Source organism: Salvelinus alpinus, chromosome 3 (genome assembly GCF_045679555.1).
Source record: "Salvelinus alpinus chromosome 3, SLU_Salpinus.1, whole genome shotgun sequence".
NCBI classification, from domain to species: domain Eukaryota; kingdom Metazoa; phylum Chordata; class Actinopteri; order Salmoniformes; family Salmonidae; genus Salvelinus; species Salvelinus alpinus.
Genome location: NC_092088.1, coordinates 16,175,198 through 16,194,359, shown reverse-complemented (window position 1 = coordinate 16,194,359; position 19,162 = coordinate 16,175,198). Strand labels below are relative to the sequence as shown.

The window sequence follows — 19,162 nt, the reverse complement described above, 5'->3', positions numbered from 1 at the left end:
GCCCAATATTATACCATTTTGCTTCTTGTGGTCAATTTGCAGTCTACAAGTTTATTCCGCTCAAGAAAAAATCGTCCTGTTGCTGAATCTAGTTGATGATCATAGGTGTATAGATATAAATTACTTGCATTGTCTTTTAAAAATGTTTTTGTTCACAAGCATGAAAGACATATCACAGATAAATGTTCCTCAGGCAGGCAATCAACTATTCCAAATTGTAGCCTAAGTGGATGTTTAGCAGCATATTTGGGCTTTAAAACAGAGGCGGTATTAATTTCCAAGGCAACTTTTGCCTCCTTTAGCCATCCAGAATGAGATACCAAAGCCCCTTGTGTGGTCTCCTTGTGGTTTGTTTTAATGTGGTCATTGAGAGCTTTGGCTTTTGTGTGTGGAAAAAGTGAGACACTCGAGGCCAGTGAGGTATAAACTGTCCTTGGAGGAATGGATCCATTGTATGATTTGTGTGGGTCTGCAGCTGTGCCAAGATTAAAATATTTTTTTTCTTCAAATTTTATAACTCAACCAGGGCACAGATGCTAGGTGACTTAGAGCATGTTTCGTCTACACGTGGTAAGCATTTACAATTTAGTCATTCAGCAGACGCTCTTATCCAGAGCGACTTACAGGAGCAATTAGGGTTAAGTACCTTGCTCAAGGGTACATCGACAGATTTTTCACCTAGTCGGTTGGGGATTTGAACCAGCTACTTTTCGGTTACTGGCTCAACGCGCTTAATAACCACTTGGCTACCTGCCGCCCATGACAAGCAACTGAACACGCCGAACATTAGCCATGCCAGAAAACACTGCTTTCAATGATTCTACACATTGCTTACCTGCTTGCAGAGCACATACACGGGAAGCATGAGGTTTAAAATGATCATGACCCTCTTGAAGAAGAGCTAACATTTAATTACTATCCAAAATCAAGGTAGCCTCCTATACCATCACAGTTCAAGGACAGATCAGCAGAAAACCATTTCATATATGATGGGCCATTGCTATTTGGGACCCTTGGGACATCCCTACACTAACTATAATTACAACCCTTATCTAACCCTTACATTTTTTGGAAAATTTCAGCAGGGTAGGGATGTCCCAGGGATCCATATAGCACGTACCTTACAGTGGCAAGAAAAAGTATGTGAACCCTTTTGGAATTACCTGGATTTCTGCATGAATTGGTCATAAAATTTGATCTAATCTTCATCTAAGTCACAACAATAGGTAAACGCAGTGTGCTAAAACTAATGAAACACACATTATTGTATCTTTTTTGTCTATTGAATACAAAATTTAAACATTCAGTGTAGGTTGGGAAAAGTATGTAAACCCCTAGGCTAATGACTTCTCCAAAAGCTAATTGGAGTCAGCTAACCTGGAGTCCAATCAATGACACGAGATAGATGTTGGTTAGAGCTACGTTGCCCTAAAACCCCAAATTCGAGTTTGCCATTCACAAGAAGCATTGCCTGATGTGAACCATGCCTCGAACAAAATAGATCTCAGACCTAGCTGAAAAGGGTTAAACGTATCTCTAGAAGTCAGTCCATGGTAAGACAAATGGAGAAGTTTCAGCACTGTTGCTACTCTCCCTAGCAGTGGCCGTCCTGCAAAGATGACTGCAAGAGCACCCCGCATAGTGCTCAATGAGGTTAAAAGAATCCTAGAGTGTCAGCTAAAGACTTACAGAAATCTCTGGAAGATGTTAACATCTCTGTTGACGAGTCTACAATACGTAAAACACTAAACAAGAATGGTGCTTATGGGAGAACACCATGGAAGAAGCCACTGCTGTCCAAAAAAAAACATTGCTGCATGTCTGAAGTTCGCAAAAGAGCACCTGGATGTATTCTGTGGACAGATTAATCTAAAGTTGAGTTGTTTGGAAGGAACACGCAACACTGTGGAGGGGAAAAAAGGCCCAGCACACCAACATCAACCTCATCCCAACTGTAAAGTATGGTGGAGGGAGCATCATGGTTTGGGGCGGCCCTAGGGCCTGGACAGCTTGCTATCATCGACAGAAAAATGAATTCCCAAGTTTATCAAGACATTTTGCAGGAGAATGTAAGAGGCTCTACGAATTTGAAGGTCAACAGAAGTTGGGTGACGCAACAGGACAACGACCCAAAACACAGAAGTAAATCAACAACAGAATGGCTTCAACAGAAGAAAATGCGCCTTCTGGAGTGGCCAAGTCAGAGTCCTGACCTCAACCTGATTTGAGATGCTGTGGCATGACGTCGTCAGCGGTTCACACCAGACATCCCAAGAATATTGCTGAACTGAAACAGTTTTGTAAAGCGGAATGGCCCAAAATTCCTCCTGACTGTTGAGCAGGTCTGATCCCCAACTACAGAAAATGTTTGGTTGATGTTATTGCTGCCAAAAGATGGTCAACTAGTTATTAAATCTAAGGGTTCACATACTTTGCACTGTGAATGTTTACACAGTGTGTTCAATAAAGACATGAACACTTATAGTTGTTTGTTATTAGTTTAAGCAGACTGTGTTTGTCTATTGTTGTTACTTGGATGAAGATTTTATGACCAATTTATGCAGAAATCCAGGTAATTCCAAAGGGTTCACATACTTTTTCTTGCTACTGTATATGATGTGTCAATTCCATATCCTGTCATGTGAATCTTGTAAAAACACAGTGACATTGAGGGGGTGGAATGTTTATGCATGCCCAGGATATAGGCCTACTTGTTTTCTTCTAACTGAAGATAATGTAAACTGAGTGTCTGCCTATAGCCTTGAATCTAGATAATGTAAACATTGTATTTCAAAAGGCTGTAGGGTAAAACAATGAAGACAGATGGTGTTGGTTTTGCCAGTAAGACCAACCACTGTCGCCAAACAGATAATGATTAGCCTATATTCTGTGAGCACTTAATTTCTTCTCAATCAAAACTTTGATCGTGTAGCTAGTTAGGCCTAGATTTCCAGCGTGCATGAGTCTCCACCATCACATGATTGCTGAGGATATGAATGAGCACTCAGGACAGAAGCTGCAACAATAACTTGCCTCTTAAGCTTTAATTAAATTAGAGATTCAGCCCTGCTGTCTTGTCTTCACATCCCTGATTATTTTCTCTCTCTCCCGTTACGATTAATTAAACTTGGACAGGCCCCGGTGCCCCTGGGCTCTTGGATGCAGATTGACTTGCACCTTCAAAGTTTGAAATAGTATAGGCTTAACTAGTATAGCAGTTCATTCTGTGGCTTCATGTTGTTGGCCTTGAGCAGACTCTTTCTGAAGTTCCTGCCCGTCTTCTTGGGCTGCTGCTTCTGCACAGTCTTAATTAACTTAAGGATCCAGCAGGGGAAAGGTTGTGATTGGATCTACAATGTCTAATTAGCTATTACCAAATAAACATGCAGAACAGAGAACATGTATTCTATTCTACAAGGTCTGGTGCTATTTTGGACAATAGGGCTGTTGGCCTGCTCTTGTATTTCATCTGGATGGAATAATACCATGCCATATATTAAAACATTTGGTGTCAATTTCCAGGCTGGTCTCATGGACTAGACATAACATAGTAAACAAAAAATCTGGGACACTCATTAATGTGTTACATTTGGTATGGTTACATAAGACAGAAGGTTAATTAAGGCAAAAACGTCAACGTCTAGCAACCCAAAGGTTGCTTGTTCGAATCTCATTCCAGACAACTTTAGCATTTTGGCTAGTTAGAAACTTTGATACTACTTTTTAGGTACTTTGCAACTACTTAGCATGTTAGTTAACTCTAACATTAACCCCTAATCCAAATGCCTAGCTAAAGTTAGCCGCCTAGCTAACGTTAGCCGCCTAGCTAACGTTAGCCACAACAAATTGGAATTTGCAACCTATATGTATTGCAAATTTGTAACATATTGTATGAATTGCAATTTGTACGATATCATACAAATGGTAAAATGTAACCTATCATAAGAAATGGATGATGGACATCCACAAATTTAATACATAACACATCATACTAATTTGAGTGTCCCAGATTTTCATTTACTATGTTACGTCTACCCCTGAGTCTAGATGGCAGCAATTCATTGTGTTCTTAGGAAATAGTAATAGAATATGCAAATTGGGGAAATTTCAAATTGTTCTCTGATTTTGCCCTCTGGCCGGTTTCAAATTGAGTTGACTTCCATGTGGCAGAACAATGACACAATGCCAATATGAATGGTCTCACATAGGGCTGTCCCCGACCTAAAGAAAATCTTGGTCAACCGAAAATCATCTGTTCTTTTATGGGTATTTTTCCGTGTATGTATATGACGTGTGCTTTAATGAAATCAACTATAAGCATTGAGCTTGTATGATGCTTTAAGCTTACGGTTTGATGAAATAAGATCAATGCCTCAAGAGGGCGTCAGAGATCTAGATGACCAGAAGGAAAAAAAAACTTTACCTGACCCAACTATTCTCCTCCTGCTGGCTTTTGCAGATTCTGCCATTACTCTCCTGAAGTTGCCGGTAAAGGAGTCGGCAACCTTTCTCATGTTGAATACCAATTTATATTACCATTTCTATTTATATTACCATTTCTACTGATCTATATGCCAGTTATGGTTTTCATTTGCACATTTTACATTTTCGTGAAACAGTTTAATTTGGTTAATTAAAATGCTATCTAAATGTAAATGATACAAACCTAAAGTAACTTCTATTGCCAATGCCAACTATATGTAAAAATAGCCTAAATAAAAACATTGCAGCCTGCATATATAAAATATCCAGATTTTTAAAAATAAATCTTGATCCCATTGAGGGAGAGGTTGTTGTCCTTGCCCCACACGGTCAGGTATCTGAACTCTGTATAGGCTGTCTCATCGTTGTCGGTGATCAGACCTACCACTGTTGTCATCAGCAAACTTAATGATTGTGTTGGAGTTGTGCCTGGCCGTGCAGTCGAGTGGACTGAGGACGCACCCCTGAGGGGTCCCGTGTTGAGGATCAGCATTGCGGATGTGTTGTTACCTACCCTTACCACCTGGGGGTGGCCCGTCAGGAAGGTCCGGATCCAGTTGCAGAGGGAGGTGTTTAGTTCCAGGGTCCTCAGCTTAGTGATGAGCTTTGAGGCCACTTGAACGCTGAGCTGTAGTCAATGAACAGCATTCTCACATAGGTGTTCCTTTTGCCCAATGTGAAAGGGCAGTATGGAGTGCAATAGAGATTGCATCATCTGTTGGTGCGTAATGCAAATTGGAGTGGGTCTAGGGTTTCTGGGATAATGGTGTTGTGCGCCATGACCAGCCTTTCAAAGAATTCTATGGCTACAGACATGAGTGCTACGGGTCGGTACTCATTTAGGCATGTTACCTTAGTGTTCTTGGGCACACTGCTTGAAACATGTTGGTATTAGACAGGGAGAGGTTGAAAATGTCAGTGAAGACACTTGCCAGTTGGTCAGTGCATGCTCGGAGTACACGTCCTGGTAATCCGTCTGGCCCTGCGGCCTTGTGAATGTTGACCTGTTTTAAAGGTCTTACTCACATCGGCTGCGGAGAGCGTGATCACAGTCGTCCGGAACAGCTGATGCTATCATGCATGTTTCAGTGTTACTTGCCTTGAAGCAAGCATAGAAGTTATTTAGCTTGTCTGGTAGGCTCGTGTCCCTGGGCAGCGCAGCTGTGCTTCCCTTTTGTAGTCTGTAATAGTTTGCAGGCCATGCCACATCGGACGAGCTTCGGAGCCGGTGAAGTATAATTCAATCTTAGTAATGTATTGACGCTTTGCCTGTTTGATGGTTTGTCAGACGGCATAGCGGGATTTCTTATAAGCTTCCGGGTTGAGTTCTGCTCCTTGAAAGCGGCAGCTCTACCCTTTAGCTCAGTGCGAATGTTGCCTGTAATCCATGACTTCTAGTCGGGGTATGTACGTACAGTCACTGTGCGGACGACGTCCTCGATGCACTTATTGATGAAGCCAATGACTGATGTGGTGTACTCCTCAATGCCATCGGAAGAATACCGGAACATATTCCAGTCTGTGCTAGCAAAACAGTCCTGTAGTTTAGCATCTGCTTCATCTGACCACTTTTTTTTTAAATAGACAGTCACTGGTGCTTCCTGCTTAAATTTGAGCTTGTAAGCAGGAATCAGGAGGAAAGCATTATGGTCAGATTTGCCAAATGGAGGGCGATGGAGAGCTTTGTACGTGTCTCTGTGTGTGGAGTAAAGCTGGTCGAGTTAAAAAAAAAAAAATTATTGAAAAAATAAGATTTTAACATGCTGGTAGAAATTTGGTAAAACTGATTTTAGTTTCCCTGTATTAAAGTCCCTGGCCACTAGGAGCGCCGCCTCTGGATGAGCGTTTTTCTGTTTGCGTATTGCAGTATACAGCTCATTGAGTGCGGTTTTAGTGCCAGCATCGGTCTGTGGTGGTATGTAGACTGCTCTGAAAAATACAGATAAACTCTCTAGGGAGATAGTGTGGTCTACAGCTAATCATGAGATACTCTACCTCAGGCGAGCAAAACCTTGAGACTTCCTTAGATATCATGCACCAGCTGTTGTTTACATAAATGCATAGGCCCCTGCCCCGTTTCTTACCAGAGGCTGCTGTTCTATCCTGCCGATACAGTGTATAACCCGCCAGCTTTATGTTCTTAATGTTGTCGTTCAGCCACGACTCTGTGAAACATAAGATATTACAGTTTTTAAATGTCCCGTTGGTAGGATAAACGTGCTTTCAGTTCGTCCCATTTATTTTCCACCGATTGAACGTTAGCTAGCAGGACGGAAGGTATGGGCACTCTGATCTCTTTCCGCGAAATCGCGTTTCCTTCTCCAGCGAATAATTGGGATCAGGGCCTGGTCGGGTGTCTGTATTATATCCCTCCCGTCCGACTCATTGAAGAACTCTTTGTCCAGTTTGAGGTGAGCAATCACAGTTCTTATGTCCAGAAGCTCTTTTCGGTCATAAGAGACGGTAGCTGCAACATTATGTACAAAACAAGTTACGAAAAACGCGAGAAAACAAAATGGTAGGTTAAGAGCCGATAAGACTGGAGCCTTCCCATCCGGCGCCATCAGATATTATAGAATATTAGCTCAAAAGTAAATATAAACTGTACCAACACCCAAAATGAGGACCGGAACCTATTTCAGTCCAAGTCAAGCACTGATAAGAAGTAATCAGGTAGGCCTATTTTATGACATTTCCTCTGGATTAAAGCATGACATTTTTTCCCTTACACGCTGAGTGGTTATCGAAAGGGAGAGTGCTGGAACAATTTCTCAAATACATTGAGGAACTATTGTAATTCTCAATGGATGTGAAACTAGGTTTCATTTGCTTGCTGTTTTGAAGTGAAAACATTACTTTGAGAAGTGCCACAGGTCATTAGTGATGATGCATTAAACCAATCAGAAATACCATCAGATGGGCCTCCCGAGTGGCGCAAGGCACTGCAGCGCCGTGCTAGCTGTGCCACTAGAGATCCTGGTTCGAGTCCAATTAATTAGGGCCGATTTTCAAGTTTATAACAATTGGTCATCTGCATTTTTGGATGCCGGTTATGGCAGATTCCATTGCAATCCACGAGGAAACAGGCTGATCGCCTGTTACGCGAGTGCAGCAAGGAGCCAAGGTAAGTTGCTAGCTAGCATTAAACTTGCCTTTATAAAAATCAATCAATCTTAGCATAATTACTAGTTAACTGCACATGGTTGATGATATTACTAGTTTAACTAGTTTGTCCTGCGTTGCATATAATCTATGCGGTGCCTGTTAATTTATCATCGAATCACAGCCTACTTCACCAAACGGGTGATTTAACAAAAGCGCATGTGAAAAAAGCACAATCGTAGCACCAATGTACCTAACCATAAACATCAATGCCTTTCTTAAAATAAATACACAAGTATATATTTTTTAACTTGCATATTTAGTTAAAAGAAATTCATGTTAGCAGGCAATATTAACTAGGGAAATTGTGTCACTTTCAGTGTAAACAGAGTCAGTGTATATGGAGCAGTTTGGGCCGTCTGGCTCATTGCGAACTGTGAAGACAATTTCTTAACAAAGACCGTAATTAATTTGCCCAAATTTGACATAATTATGACATTGAAGCTTGTGCAATATTTAGACTTAGGGTTGCCACCCGTTCGATTAAAATACGGAACGGTTCCGTATTTCACTAAAATAATAAACGTTTTGTTTTTCGAAATGATAGTTTCCGGATTTGACCATATTAATGACCGAAGGCTCGTATTTCTGTGTGTTTATTATAATTAAGTCTATGATTTGATAGCGCAGTCTGACTGAGCGGTGGTAAGCATTCATTCAAACAGCACTTTCCTGCGTTTGCCAGCAGCTCTTCGCAATGCTTGAAGCACAGCGTTGTTTATGACTTCAAGCCTATCAACTACCGAGATTAGGCTGGCAATACTATAGTGCCTATAAAAACATCCAATAGTCAAAGGTATATGAAATACAAATGGTATAGAGAAATAGTCCTATAAATTCCAATAATAACTACAACCTAAAACTTAACTGGGAATATTGGAGACTGATGCTAAAAGGAACCACCAGCTTTCATATGTTCTGAGCAAGGAACTTAAACGTTAGCTTTTTTACATGGCACATATTGCACTTTTACTTTCTTCTCCAACACTGTTTTGCATTATTTAAACCAAATTGAACGTTTATTTATTTGAGACTAAATTGATTTTATTTATGTATTAAGTTAAGTGTTCATTCTGTATTGTTGTAATTGTCATTATTGTACATATATTAATCGGTATCAACTTTTTTGGTCCTTCAATAATCGGTATCAGCGTTAAAATTATAATCGATCGACCTCTACTCTCCACATATTGTATTAATGGGGACCAGGTTAAATCGAACTTTTGTCGGGACCCATGCACAGTGTACCTAACCTTGGGGCTAACAGTTGTATTACACATTTGAGAATGCCTCAAAAATGGGGTCCCAGAGGCCTCTCAAAGATGATGGCATCTCAAACACTTAGTCAACATTTGGGTATATTTTTGCCAATCTGTCATTTGAGTAATGGAGACGGTGCAAAACCTTAAACTGGCACTTAGTAGGCTTGAATGGAAATGAAGGGAAACAATTTTTGTCAAAGCTGTGAGTTTCCAGGTATCTAAAAAAAAAAAAAAAAAGTGCCTATTGGAAATATTATGGTCAACCCTCCGTATCGAATGAGTTATCAACGAATAGGACACACAAAAACACCAGACCGTTCCTATGCCAGAACTGGAATGCCATGTCAATCTGTAACGCTGAGAAGAGATGAAGAGATATGATTAGATGTTAATGGAGAGAAGCCGCTTGCTTGTTTAAGGCTAAAGTGACTTCGGAATAGGGAGTTCTTAACAATGGGGTTCAAAACATGGGTTCCAAGGTTCATGGGCATTGGGGAGCACAGGAGTGAGACCGGAGAAGTTGGAAGGCTTGACTAACTCCGTGATGGCCATCCTTGTTTTCAAATGTAGAAACCCAATAAACACATTTAGATGTATTAAGCCTGCAGGCTTAGGTCTCTCTAGATATACATTTCTCATTTGTGGATTTGACTTATTCCAAATGAAGTTGGAAATGTAGCTGTCCAGATGTTTGAACATTGACTTTGGCAGAAAAATGGGAATATTTGGTATAAGTACAAAAACCTAAGTAGTATAGTCATCTTAACAGACTTTATGCAACCTGCTAATGAAATAGGAAGAGGTGACCACCTTATGAAATCCTGCTTCGTGCGCTCCAGGAGTGTTTTGAAGTTCTGTTTAAACAGAGCCTTAAATGAGTGTGACCTTTATCCCCAAATAAGTAAAGATCTGATGCCCCACCTTAAATGGGAGATTGGCATACCCAATTCCTTCTGCTAACTGATTAATGGGGAGGAGCACACTTTGTTAGGTTTAACTTATAACCAGAGAATGTCCCAAAACCTTCTAGCATGTCCAAGAGATAGGGTATAGCCTCCACAGGGTTAGAGATGTATAAAAGATTGTCTGCATATAAGGACATCTTGTGAGTTATGTTGCCCCTTAATATTCCCTTAATCCTCTCCTCCGCCAACAGGGCGATAGCAAGTGGCTCAATAGCCATATAAAATAGGAAAGGGGATGCACAGCAACCCTGCCTGGCCCCCCTGTGGAGAGGGAAGTAGCTGGAGGTAACATTGTTGGTGCAAACAGAAGCCACTGGGGACAAGTACAAACTCTTAATCTAGGAAAGGAATGATGGGCCAAACCCAAATCTCTCTAGTATTGTAAATAGATATTCCCACTCAACCCGGTCAAAGGCCTTCTCAGCATCAAGAGACATGACAACCTCTGGCTGTAGAGTTGAGTAGGCAGAATAAAGAACATTAAATAGCCGGCGCATATTATAGAAAGATAAATCCAGTTTGGTCAGAGTTAATTATATTAGGTATCACTGTCTCTAAACAGCACGAGGACCTTAGTGAGAATTTTATAAATCGCAGCACGAAAGGCTTATAGGGTGGTATGAGCCACAGTCTAGGGAGATTTTTTTTTTTAAGCAAAACCGAAGTAGTCGCCTGGGTAAGTGTCTGTGGCAGTTTGACTTGAAAGGATTTCATTGTACAATGAGCTGAGGATGGAGGATAATTTAGAGGAGAATGCTTAAAAAAATTAAATAGGGAAGCCATCAGGCCCAGGGGCTTTACCACTCTGCATAGACTGGATTGCCAGAGTAGCTTTGTCGTCACTTAGAGGCATCCATGTTGGTTTGTTCATCTGAATTGAGACAGGGGATGTCCAGATTGTATTGAAATGCATGCATACGAGATGTGTCAGGAAGTGCCTCTGGTGAGCAAATAGCAGAGTAGGATTGCTTAAATTGATTTCTTTGAGATTGGTAGAAGTTAAATCAGCTGCAACACAGACTTCAGGTATAGTGCTGCTGGCAGCGGATTGATGAAGCTGGTGAGAACTTGGCACCTTTCTCTCCGTGTTCATAGAATTTTTGCCTTGACTTAAACAGAAGCTGCTTCGTTTGTTTGGTGGAAAGATTGTCAAATTTCGATTGGTGTCGCAGTCTCTCTTTGAAGAGTTCAGAAGTCGGAGAAGAGGCATATCTGTTGTCCACATCTAGAATGAGTTGAGATGGCTCCGATAAGCGTTTGGTGCACTGTTTGTTGTCATACGCTGTGTATGAAATAATTTGGCCCCTTAGAATGCTTTCAACGACTCGCACACAGTAGAGACACGTCATGGGTGCAGTTGATCTGTAAAAAGACATCAATGTAAGTTTACGTATTTTATGTATTTTTTTAAAGGCACTACAGGATGGTAGTAGTGGGTCAAGTTGCCACGCTCGTTGTGACAGTACTGTCCGGAAAGCGGATATCTAGCTGGACAGGGCTATGGTCTGAGATAACAATGCTGTGATATTGGCTATTAGTTACAAAAGGAAGAATTATTTTGTGGACTGGAGGGAAAAAAAGGAGTACTGTTTAGCATTGGGATTGCTCCTTCTCCATGGATCAGACAAATTGTAGGATTCTAGAAATGAGTTGATGACTGTGCCTGATTTTGAAATTACATAGTTGGGCTTCGGTCTGGATCTGTCTAGACTTGGATGCAATACACAATTGAAATCTCCGCCCAATATCAAATGATCAGAGTTAAGGTCAGGAAGTGTCATGAGGTCAGAAAAAATTGAGCGTCATCCCAATTAGGACCATGGAGTTTAGCCAGATGAACCTGTCTGCTAAACAATTTCCCCATCACTAATATATCTTCCATTAGATATGCTTTTATTTCTTTCATCACATTCCCAGTGGGTCAGAAGTTTACATACACTCAATTAGTATTTGGTAGCATTGCCTTTAAATTGTTTAACTTGGGTCAAACGTTTTGGGTAGCCTTCCACAAGCTTCCCACAATAAATTGGGTGAATTTTGGCCCATTCCTCCTGACAGAGCTGGTGTAATGGAGTCAGGTTTGTAGGCCTCCTTGCTCGCACATGCTTTTTCAGTTCTGCCCACAAATTTTCTATAGGATTGAGGTCAGGACTCTGTCATGGCCACTCCAATACCTTGACTTTGTTGTCCTTAAGCCATTTTGCCACAACTTTGGAAGTATGCTTGGGGTCATTGTCCATTTGGAAGACCCATTTATGACCAAGCTTTAACTTCCTGACTGATGTCTTGATGTTGCTTCAATATATCCACATAATTTTCCTACCTCATGATGCCATCTATTTTGTGAAGTGCACCAGTCTGACCTGCAGCAAAGCACCCCCAAAACATGATGCTGCCACCCCGTGCTTCACGGTTGGAATGGTGTTCTTCGGCATGCAAGCATCCCCCTTTTTCTTCCAAACATAACAATGGTCATTATGGCCAAACAGTTCTATTTTTGTTTCATCAGACTAGAGGATGTTTTTAAAAAAGTACGATCTTTGTCCCCATGTGCAGTTGCAAACCGTAGTCTGGCTTTTTAATGGCAGTTTTGGAGCAGTGGCTTCTTCCTCGCTGAGTGGCCTTTCAGGTTATGTCGATATAGGACTCGTTTTACTGTCGATATAGATACTTTTGTACCTGTTTCCTCCAGCATCTTCATAAGGTCCTTTGCTGTTGTTCTGGGATTGATTTGCACTTCTTACCAAAGTACGTTCATCTCTAGGAGACCGAACGCTTCTCCCTCCTGAGCAGTATGACGGCTGCGTGGTCCCATGGTGTTTATACTTGCATACTATTGTTTGTACAGATGAACGTGGTACCTTCAGGCATTTGGAAATTGCTCCCAAGGATGAACAAGACTTGTGGAGGTCTACAATTTGATTTCTTTTGATTTTCCTATGATGTCAAGCAAAGAGGCACTGAGTTTGAAGGTAGGCCTTGAAATACATCCACAGGTATACCCCCAATTGACTCAAATTATGTCAATTAGCCTATCAGAAGCTTCTAAAACCATTACATTTTTTGGTATTTTCCAAGCTGTTTAAAGGCACAGTCAACTTAGTGTATGTAAACATCTGACCCACTGGAATTGTGATAGTGAAATAATCTGTCTGTAAACAGTTGTTGGAAAAATGAATTGTGTCATGCACAAAGTAAATGTCCTAACTGACTTTTCAAAACTATAGTTTGTTAACAAGATGTGTGGAGTGGTTGAAAAATGAGTTTTAATGACGCCAACCTAAGTGAATGTAAACTTCTGACTTTAACTGTACTGTGCCTTTGGAAAGTATTCAGACCCCTTGATGACTTTTTCCATATTTTGTTAGGTTAGCCTTATTCTAAAATGTATTGTTTTCCCCCCCTCTTCAATCTACACACAATACCCCATAATGACAAAGCAAAAATAGTTTTTTTGAAACGTTTGCTAAAAATGATATCACATTTACATAAGTAAAAATTTACTCAGTAATTGTTGAAGCACCTTTGGCGGTGATTACAGCCTCAAGTCTTCTTGGGTATGATGCTATAAGCTTGGCACACCTGTATTTGTAGTTTCTCCCATTCTTCTCTGCAGATCCTCAGGCTCTGTCAGGTTGGATGGGGAGCATTGCTGCACAGCCACTTTTAACTCTCTCCAGAGATGCTTGATCGGGTTCAATTCCGGGCTCGGCTGGGCCACTCAAGGACATTCAGAGACTTGTCCAGAAGCCACACCTGTGTCTTGGCTGTGTGCTTAGGGTCGTTGTCCTGTTGGACGGTGAACCTTCGCCCCCAGTTTGAGGTCCTGAGAACGTTGGAGCAGGTTTTCATCAAGGATCTGTTTTATTTTTTATTAACTAGTCAGGTCGGTTAAGAACAAATTCTTATTTTACAATGACAGCCAAACCCTCCCCTAACCCGGACGACGCTGGGCCAGTTGTGCGCCACCCTATGGGACTCCCGATCACGGCCTGTTGTGATACAGCCCAGGATCGAACCAGGGTCTGTAGTGACACCTCTAGCACTGAGATACAGTGCCTTAGACCACTGCGCCACTCAGGAGCCCCCTTTACTTTGCTCCGTTCATCTTTGCCTCGATCTGGACTAGTCTCCCAGTCTTTGCCACTGAAAAACATCCCCACAGCATGATGTAGCCACCACCATGCTTCACCGTAGGGATGGTGCCAGGTTTCCTCCAGATGTGATACTTGGCATTCAGGCCAAAGAGTTTAATCTTGGACCAGAGAATCTTGTTTCTCATGGTCTTGAGAGTCTTTAGGTGCCTCTGTCAAACTCTGTCATGTGCCTTTTACTGAGGGCTGTCGTGCCTTTTACTGAGTGGCTTCCGTCTGTTCACTCTACCATAAAGGCCTGATTGTTGGGGTGCTGCAGAGATGGTTGTCCTTCTGGAAGGTTCTCCCATCTTCACAGAGGAACTCTAGAGCTCTGTCAGTGACCATCGGATTCTTGGTCACCTCCCTGACCAAGGCCCTTCTCCCCCGATTGCTCATTTTGGTCGGGCAGCCAGCACTAGGAAGAGTTTTGGTTGTTCCAAACTTCTTCCATTTAAGAATGATGGAGCCCACTGTGTTGTTGGACCTTCAATGCTGCAGACATTTTTTGGTACCCTTCCCCAGATCTGTGCCTCGACACAATCCTATCTCGGAGCTCTACGGACAATTCCTTCGACCTCGTGGCTTGGTTTTTGCTCTGACATGCACTGTCAACTGTGGGACCTTTTTATATAGACCGGTGTGTGCCTTTCCAAATCATGTCCAATCAATTGAATTTACCACAGGTGGACTCTAATCAAGATGTAGAAACATCTCAAGGATGATCAATGGAAACAGGATGCACCTGAGCTCAATTTCCAGTCTCATAGCAAAGTGTCAGAATACTTAAGTAAATAAGGTATTTCTGTTTTTATTTTTAATAAATTTGCAACAATTTCTAAAATCTGTTTTCGCTTTATTATGGGGTATTGTGTGTAAATTGAGGGTTTTGTTTATTTTATTCATTTTAGAATAAGGCTGTAATGTAACAAAATGTGTAAAGAGTCAAGGGGTTCGAATACTTTCCGATAGCACTGTATGTAATGGGGAATTGATATACGCAAACAACTCACAATGAAGCTATGAAACAATGAATGTGCACATTGGTGGGAGAGAGCACATTCTGGAGAGAAGTGCATGGTCAATATGACTTTTATGGTGATATGGTCTCAGCAGAAGTCAGGGCATTCATACTTCTTGTGGAGCAGTGCAGAGTTGTCAAGGAAGTGAGTTTGTGTTTATACAGGATGTACCGCTCCCACCTACCGTCAACCAATCATGTCAAAGCAGAGCTATACAAAACTCTGCATTGTTAAAACATTTGGGAGGCACATGGTGATGCGGTATGGAGCTCAATTTTGCCTCTGCATACCACTAGAGGCTCCGCAATTGCGTCAAACCCTCCAAATGGAGCCTCCGATCTCATTTTCAGATCAAGCATAAATTGGCTTTTAGTTCTAGGCCTCCACAATGGATTAGTTCACTGAGGTGTGTGTGTGCTCGCGCATACATACAGTACCAGTTAAAAGTTAAGGGTTTTTCTTTATTTTTACTATATTTTCTACATTGTAGAACATCAAAACTATGAAATAACACATGGAATAATGTTGTAACCAAAAAAGTGTTAAACAAATCTAAATGTATTTGAGATTCTTCAATAGCCACCCTTTGCCTTGACAACTTTGCACACTCTTGGCATTCTCTCAACCAGCTTCATGAGGTAGTCACCTGGAATGCATTTCAATTAACAGGTGTGCCTTATTTAAAGTTAATTTGTGAAATGTCTTTCCTTGATGCATTTGAGCCAATCCAGTTGTGTTGTGACAAGGTAGGGTGGGTATACAGAAGATGGCCCTGTTTGGTAAAAGACCAAGTCCATATTATGGCAAGAACAGCTCAAATAAGCAAAGAGAAACAACAGTCCATTACTTTAAGACATGAAGGTCAGTCAATACGGAACATTTCAAGAACAAGAAGTTACTTCAAATGCAGTCCCAAAAACCAAGTGCTAGGATGAAACTGGCTCTCATGAGGACCGCCACAGGAATGGAAGACCCAGGATAAGTTTATTAGAGTTAACTGCACCTCAGATTGCAGCTCAAATAAATGCTTCAGAGTTCAAGTAACTGACACATCTCGGCATCAACTGTTCAGAAGAGACTGCGTGAATCAGACCTTCACGGTCGAATTGCTGCAAAGAAACCACTACTAAAGGACACATAAGAAGAAGAGACTTGCTTGGGCCAAGAAACACGAGCAATGGACATTTGACTGGTGGAAATCTGTCCTATTCGTCTGAAATTTGAGATATTTGGCTCCAACCATTGTCTTTGAGACGCAGAGGAGGCGAACAGATGATCTCTGCATGTGTGGTTCACCCCGTTAATCATGGAGGAGGAGATGTGGGGGTGCTTTGCTGGTGACACTGTATACGATTTATGTAGAATTCAAGGCACACTTAACCAGCATGGTTACGACAGCATTCTGCAGTGATACGCCACCCCATCTGGTTTGGGCTTAGTAGGACTATCATTTGTTTTTCAACAGGAAAATGACCCAACTCACCTCCAGGCTGTGTAAGGGCTATTTGATCAAGAAGGAGATTAATGGAGTGCTGCATAAGATTACCTGGCCTCCACAATCACCCGACCTCAACCCAATTGAGATGGTTTGGGATGAGTTGTGTTTTAGTCGAGCACTAACACAATCTCGGTCAACCAACAGCCTAACTACCAAACATTGGGGTCAGCCCTAAACTCTCACAATGATCCAGAGAATCATTATAACAGGAAACTAAAATTGTCTAGGAGCCAGATCAATGAGAAGGGATCATTATTCTCAAATTGTTGCCTGACAAGTCTGCTGTTGATAATCACTAGAAGGTTATGGTGAGAGAACTTCTCAGCATTACTAAAATGCCAGAGATTGTCATAGCACCCATCTCTTGGATTAATAATTAACTTTTGCTGTGCTACAATGGATCAGATTATTCACAGAAAAATGCTTCGTAACATGGTATATCACCAGCACTGTAACCTCCACTGTTTTACCTTGGAGGTTGTTAAAATGGAAACACAATTAGGCCAGGTAGGCTGTTGTCCTGTGCTTGTTAGGCTCAGGCCTAACCATCATTTATCTATTTTTTTGGGATGGTTAATCCTACTTTGAATGGGTGAATTATACTTACTGCGTCTGTAAACTAGAGTAGAACTAAGGCCTAATGTATTTCTGTGTCAACACTTAACCACCATTGGTTATTTTAGGCTTGACAGATGGATAAACAAGACTTGCATGACAGTGAGGGTTGAGCTTGATGTCCCTGGTTTGGTACAGATGCTCTGTAAATAGAGGTGGTGTCGGTGTCTCTGCCGTCAGTTCCTATTGTGTTCTGGCATTTTTTCACTGTCCTCGGACCTTGTTAGGAAGTCCTCGGTGCCACTGAGACAAAGTAAGGTAATGAATGATGGTAATTGATCCCTGTGTTGTGGTGAGTAAAACTCCTTGACCCATGAGTGTAGTTATCATTACTTGTGGCTGTTCTGTGATTTTTGTTTTTCTCATCGGATAATGCCTATGCTACTAGGAGACTGGCTGAAAGACGATGCCTTTGTTTGGTAGGTAGTCTACTATGCTTTGAATGTAAGGCTGTAGACGGTGAGGTTTTGAGTCGATTGTAGCTGTGCATAGCTTCCAATGGCATCAGTAACAAAATCTGAATTCCTTCCTTCCATTGTCTGAAACTGGCCTGATCTTTTCACGTGTTAGCGTACTGTATAATTTAACCAAACAAGCTCGATTTATGTTGGAAGTGGTTTGAGATGGAGATTCATGCATTCAGCAAATTTAATTTCATGGTCGGTCAAAGGCCAAAAGGACACACTGCTGTGGTGTCAAGATTGTTTGTTGTGACAACATGAGCGCTGATAAACTTGCTTGCCGGTTTTCGATAATCAAAGGTCACGCACTGCACTTTTCAGGCTCTCACAATGTCTCCAATCTTTGAGTTTTGATCTTGGCTAGCTTTTGTTGGTAAAGAAGCACTGGTTTGTTCAAATAGTATGGGGGAATCGACTGAGCAAATTCCTAAAACACAAACCCTGTGTCTGTTGGCAGTTTAGCCTATGAATGGCATTACCAAGAGCTGTCCTGTTGGCCCGCAAAACTAATGTATTTGTAAAGTGGATGGAAATCAGTTTACCTTGGCGATGTTGAGGCATTGTTTAATTTCTGTCTGTGCCACAGTAGCACCTTCAGCACCACGGTTTGTTGAAGGAATTTAGAGAAGTTTGAAATCAGCCATTTGGATTGCAGTAATGTCATGACTCATTTATGACCTGAAACCCCGGGGTCATAACTGAGAGTGTGGACCGAAGTCGAACGTTCAGTTGCTCGCTCCCACATAAATGCCTGTGTGAAGTGCATGGGCAGTTATCCATACTGTCTGAAAAGTATGCAATGGTCCTCCGCTGTTCAACTGGAAAGGTCACTGCAGAGATAGGCGAAGAAACTGGCAAAGTTCCCCACTTTTTATCTCTCAGCATACTTCATTCCCAATGTTAGTACTGTACTTTATCAGAGAGCCGGTGCAGATAGCGTTGTAGACCTCGAAGTGACCAAAGGATTTTTATAGCTGCTGAATTTTTCCTCTTCAATGTCTTATATTAAGAAGAACATTGTCAATAATTTTCTTCTAGGTATTAGCCTATCTGTCCGGAAGTGTTAATTGGTTTAGAAAGTCTACATCTGTGTCATACACTTAAAGGGATGTTCCTAATATTCAAATTCTTTAAAGCTAGTGTTTTGGTGCCCCGGTACCACTGCTAAAAGGCCTGAACCAGTCCACAACCCTTTGGCCTGCCTCTCAGGTGCAGCCTAAAAGGTGTCACCATTCTGGTATGAGGGTAGTTGATCCTAGATTCAGAAAAGTTTTAAAGTAGGCCTATATTTCCATGTAGGCCAAGACTAAATCTTGTCCAAGTACCAGAGGTTACCCTAAATCATGGCTGAAAGTGTGAATTCACCATTAATTGATGAGACACAGAATACACCCTACCTAGCTATCATGTTTGTTAAAATAACTTAATCAATAGTATCAACATGGAAGTTTCATTTTACACACAATTTCTGTCTGCATGACACTCCAGTGGAGAATAAAGGAAATGTGCAGTTTCTTGTTGAAAAGCTGAGAGGAGTTTTTGAATTGCCATTGAATTGTGAG

At 41.5% G+C, this 19,162-nt stretch overlaps 1 protein-coding gene across 2 annotated transcripts in view; it reads left to right on the top strand.

Moving 5' to 3' along the window:
• Positions 1–19,162, top strand: part of LOC139570102 (phosphatidylcholine:ceramide cholinephosphotransferase 1-like) — a 38,982-nt gene that overhangs the window by 1,856 nt on the left and 17,964 nt on the right. The window lies entirely within an intron of this gene.